The sequence below is a fragment of the Rutidosis leptorrhynchoides genome, chromosome 2 (genome assembly GCF_046630445.1).
Source record: "Rutidosis leptorrhynchoides isolate AG116_Rl617_1_P2 chromosome 2, CSIRO_AGI_Rlap_v1, whole genome shotgun sequence".
Lineage (NCBI taxonomy): Eukaryota > Viridiplantae > Streptophyta > Magnoliopsida > Asterales > Asteraceae > Rutidosis > Rutidosis leptorrhynchoides.
Window position 1 is genome coordinate 623,975,547 of NC_092334.1, and position 6,000 is coordinate 623,981,546.

Here is a 6,000-nt window from a genome sequence, read left to right on the forward strand (position 1 = left end):
AGGATAACCAATTTTGTTTCGGTCATAGTTTCTTCGTTACAAATCCGTTTTCGTTGATTCAAATTGCCATCTTCTTGGATCGAGTTCTTCTTTAAGACTATGAACTGTAAATACCTTGGTTTGTATTCAAAATCATACGGCATAAGTGAAACATTAGTGAAACATATGAAGTTAAACATTTTTGTTACAACAAAATCATTTAATGACCATTTTTCTAAAAATACTTATACTTTGAAAAACCAAGTTTTACCTTGTTAAATTAGCATATACATAAGTTATATTACAGGTCTTGAAGTATTTTAAAAGTTAAGTTAGAAGGATCTATTTAGTTTGCAAACAAGTTTGAAAACATTCAAACTATGTTCTTGTTGTTAAACTTTTGTACCACAAAATAAAATAGCTATATATATATGAATCGAATAAGGTTAAGAACATAGATTCTACCTCAAGTTCCTTGGATAAGTTTGCTGTAAAAGAGGAGTAAGAAGCTAGAATCAAAAGGGTGATGGAAGTGGATGAAAGATTGGAAGTAAGTTGGTGTTCTTGGAAGGTTTTCTTGAAGTGTTTTTGTATGGTTTTCTTATGGTGTTTTAGTATGGTTTTTGAAGCTAGATCTTCATGGAACTTTGCTGGATTGTTGAAGGTGTTTAAGGCTTCAAAGTTTTTGTGTGTTTTGGCTAAAAAGTTGAAGTAAAAATGAACCAAAATGATCATGTATAAATACTACAAAAAAATGTGGCATAAGGAGTATATGGACAAAATTTTCAAGTAATCATTTTATGTATCTAGTTCTAATTGTTTCCAAATACAATTACCTAGCCCTAAGGGCATGAACATGGCTGGTTAGGTGGTGATTTTGATGTGTATTTACTATTAGTAAATACGTATAGAAGCTAGGTATGATACGAGTACAAATACTCTAAATATACGTATAGAAATTTTGTGAAAAATGGAATGAGGATTCAAATATAGCTATCTTTTGTGAATACACTTATATGATTTTATGTATTTAAGTTCTTAAAAGTGATTAAATACATTACTTATACAATATATGTATAAACATTATAGTCTTAAGTATTTAAGTCAAATAACGTTACGTATAGTTATCGTTTTGAAAACTTAAGTTAGTAGTTTCAAAATATACTTATAACTTATTGTTATTAATACAAAATGAGATATTAAAACATTCATTAATCATGTTAAATATTTATATATACATATATATACACAAACGTATAATTATCATATATTGTATAGTTCGTGATATCATCGGTCAAACTAGACGGTCAAACGTTGTGTAAAACTCTTTTCGGAAATATAAATCTCGACAATTTGGATTACTTATCATGTTGGTAAGTTTTAATTTATGTAAATATTAATCTTATAAGTATAGAACGATCGAAAAAAAATGCGGGTCAACTTTAGGGTTTTTGCTTATCGTGTCGGAACCATATAGAGATTAGAGTTTAAATTTGGTCGAAAATTTCCGGGTCGTTACAGATATTGTGTAAAAACTGCATTCAAGAAACTTATTTTGTTGTAACATATTTGTATTGTAAACCATTATGTAATGGTCATGTGTAAATAGGTTATTTTAGATTATCATTATTTGATAACCTACGTAAAGCTTTTTAAACCTTTATTGATGAAATAAAGGTTATGGTTTGTTTTAAAAATGAATGCAGTCTTTGAAAAATGTCTCATATAGAGGTCAAAACCTCGCAACGAAATCAATTAATATGGAACGTTTTTAATCAATAAGAACGAGACATTTCAGTTGGTATCCGAGCGTTGGTCTTAGAGAACCAGAAAATTTGCATTAGTGTGTCTTATCGAGTTTGTTAGGATGCATTAGTGAGTCTGGACTTCGACCGTGTTTTCTTTAAAAATGATTGCTTAACATTTTTGTTGGAAACTATATATTTTTAACATATGAATATTATGTGATATATTAATCTCTTAACGTGTTTGATATTATGTGATAGATGTCTACCTCTAGAACAAGTCCCATTGACTCACCTAATAATAATGAAGAGTCAAATGTAAATTGGAATGATTCGTGGACTGATTCACAAGTTCCCGAAGAGGAACCGGAAGAAGAGTCGGAACCGGAAGAAGAATCGGAACCGGAAGAAGAATCGGAACCGGATGAAGAAATAGAACCGGTGGGGGAAATAATAAAACGGTTAAGTAAAAGAAAATCCTCAACCAACCGACCAAGGTTAATTATGGTCAATGGTGTTTCCGCCAAGGAAGCAAAATATTGGGAGGATTACCAATTCTCCGATGAATCGGATTCCGACGAGAATTCCGATGATGTTATAGAAATTACCCCAACTGAATTTAAAAAGGCAAAAGAAAATAATAAGGGAAAGGGCATAAAAATAGAGAAATCTAATTCCAACCCCGATGAACTTTATATGTATCGTCAACCCCCGAAGTCCTTAAGTTGTAACAATGACCCGGGAACCTCTAAACCACCAGGTTTTTCTAAACCAATATGGAAAATTACGGCTCGTACTAGGGGAACATCATTTATCCCTAGAAACTTGGCAAAACGAACCAAAACCGAAGAAGAAGAAACAAGCGAGTCGGAATAAGATAGTTGTATTCGTGTGGTGTAATATATGTAATATAGTGTGCTTATGCTTTATGATATATGTAAAAATTGCTTGTATTAATAAGTATTTTTTTTATGAATCTAACTCTTGTCTATTTTACAGTATAAAAACACAAAATGGATAGACAACCCAATATTTTAAGAGACCTACCCGGAGACATGATTGATGAAATCTTGTCTAGAGTCGGCCAGAATTCTTCGGCACAACTATTTAAGGCGAGATCAGTTTGTAAGACATTCGAAGAACGTTCCAAGAATGTCTTGGTTTATAAGAGACTTTCGTTTGAAAGATGGGGGATATCACATTGGGAAACCCATAAGTTACGATGTGTTTACTTTGACGCATATATTGCGGGGAACCCAAATGCTATTTTACGCAACGGGTTAAGAAATTATTTTGACTCAATATATCCGAATATTGGACTTCGTGATTTAGAAAAAGCGGCTAACATGCAACATAAAGAAGCATGTTATGCTTACGGATTAGTAATGTTCGCTTCTCACCAATGTGAGAACAAGAACATCGGGCTACAACTATTAAACAAAACGTTTCCACAAGTGACGGAGTCGGTAATTGGGGTAAGAAATGAGGTGTTTAGATTATTACGGGACTGTTGGACATTACGTAACCCTCGTCCCTTTGATGACGTTACAACACGCTGTCTTATCAACGGCCATAACGGTTATGTTGCACAAGACCAAGGATGGGAAGTAGTCCTAGTAAAACCAGAATGCATGACTTGTTTCTGGACGTATGAATTACGTGTCTTTATTGCCTTTGCTGAACGACTTGTGTACTAGCTAGAATTGTCTTCACAACTATCTTGTATAAAAGTTATTGTGTGCTATATTTCATGCTTTATGTAAAATAAGCGGTATTGTAAGTTTGTAAAATATTGTATAAAAGTTTGAACGCGAAATATTATTATAATCAGTTTTTCATATAGAATTGTAGTAGTTGAATTGTATATTAGCTACTAAGTATGAACTTAACGGGTAGGTACTACCCGAATTTAAACTTATAAAACGCTAATATGAAGAAAAAGCTTTTATAAATGAGTTCATATTATGCTACGAAATACTATTAACTACTCTTAATATTCTGTATGATTAACTTGTTCCATTTAACTATTTTGAAGGAAATGGCACCGACTACTCGACACACCGTGAATATGAATGAAGAGGAATTCCGTACTTTTCTAGCTTCAAACATAGCCGCAGTATAGGCTGCGCTACATACCAACAATAACCTTGGATCTAGCAGTACAGGAAATCGTGTAGGATGCACCTACAAAGAATTCACTGCCTGCAAACCTTTGGAATTTGATGGAACCGAAGGACCGATCGGATTGAAACGGTGGACCGAGAAGGTCGAATCGGTGTTTGCCATAAGTAAGTGTACTGAAGAGGACAAAGTGAAGTACGCTACGCATACCTTCACAGGTTCTGCGTTAACATGGTGGAATACCTATCTAGAGCAAGTGGGACAAGATGATGCGTACGCACTACCGTGGTCAGCATTCAAGCACTTGATGAACGAGAAGTACCGTCCCAGAACCGAGGTCAATAAGCTCAAGACAGAACTTAGAGGGTTACGAACCCAAGGATTTGATATTACCACGTACGAAAGACGATTCACAGAATTGTGCCTATTGAGTCCGGGAGCATTCGAAGATGAGGAAGAGAAGATCGACGCGTTTGTGAAAGGATTACCGGAAAGAATCCAAGAAGATATAAGTTCACACGAGCCCGCCTCCATACAGCAGGCATGTAGAATGGCTCACAAACTAGTGAACCAGATTGAAGAAAGAATTAAAGAACAGACTGCTGAAGAGGCCAATGGGAAGCAAGTCAAAAGAAAGTGGGAGGAAAATGGTGATAAGAATCACCAATACAACAACAACAGCAATTACAACAATAACCGCAACAATTATCCCAACAATCGCAACATCAATTGCAACTACAACAAACGGCCCAACAACAACAACAACAACAACACCAACTACAACAATCATCCCAACAACAATAATAACCGCAACAACAACAACAATCAGAAGCAGCTATGCCAAAGGTGTGAAAAGAATCACTCGGGGTTCTGCACCAAATTTTGCAACAAGTGTAAAAGAAATGGTCATAGCGCGGCGAAGTGTGAGGTCTACGGACCAGGGGTTAATAGAACGAAAGGAACAAATGGTGTCGGAACGAGTAATGGCCGAGCAAGTAGTGTCGGAGCAAGTTATGCAAATGTAGTTTGTTATAAATGTGGAAAACCAGGCCACATTATTAGAAATTGCCCGAACCAGGAGAACACGAATGGACAAGGCCGTGGAAGAGTTTTCAATATTAATGCGGTAGAGGCACAGGAAGACCCGGAGCTTGTTACGGGTACGTTTCTTATTGACAATAAATCTGCTTACGTTTTATTTGATTCGGGTGCGGATAGAAGCTATATGAGTAGAGATTTTTGTGCTAAATTAAGTTGTCCATTGACGCCTTTGGATAGTAAATTTTTACTCGAATTAGCAAATGGTAAATTAATTTCAGCAGATAATATATGTCGGAATCGAGAAATTAAACTGGTTAGCGAAACATTTAAGATTGATTTGATACCAGTAGAGTTAGGGAGTTTTGATGTGATAATCGGTATGGACTAGTTGAAAGAAGTGAAAGCGGAGATCGTTTGTTACAAAAATGCAATTCGCATTATACGAGAAAAAGGAAAACCCTTAATGGTGTACGGAGAAAAGAGCAACACGAAGCTACATCTTATTAGTAATTTGAAGGCACAAAAATTAATAAGAAAAGGTTGCTATGCTGTTCTAGCACACGTCGAGAAAGTAAAAACTGAAGAAAAGAGCATCAATGATGTTCCCATTGCAAAAGAATTTCCCGATGTATTTCCGAAAGAATTACCGGGATTACCCCCACATCGATCCGTTGAATTTCAAATAGATCTTGTACCAGGAGCTGCACCAACAGCTCGTGCTCCTTACAGACTCGCACCCAGCGAGATGAAAGAACTGCAAAGCCAATTACAAGAACTTTTAGAGCGTGGTTTCATTCGACCAAGCACATCACCGTGGGAAGCTCCTGTTTTTTTTGTCAAGAAGAAAGATGGTACATTCAGGTTGTGTATCGACTACCGAGAGTTGAACAAACTTACCATCAAGAACCGCTACCCACTACCGAGAATCGACGACTTATTTGATCAACTAAAAGGCTCGTCTGTTTATTCAAAGATTGACTTACGTTCCGGGTATCATCAAATGCGGGTGAAAGAAGATGATATTCCAAAGACTGCTTTCAGAACACGTTACGGTCATTACGAGTTTATGGTCATGCCGTTTGGTTTAACTAATGCACCAGCTGTGTTCATGGAC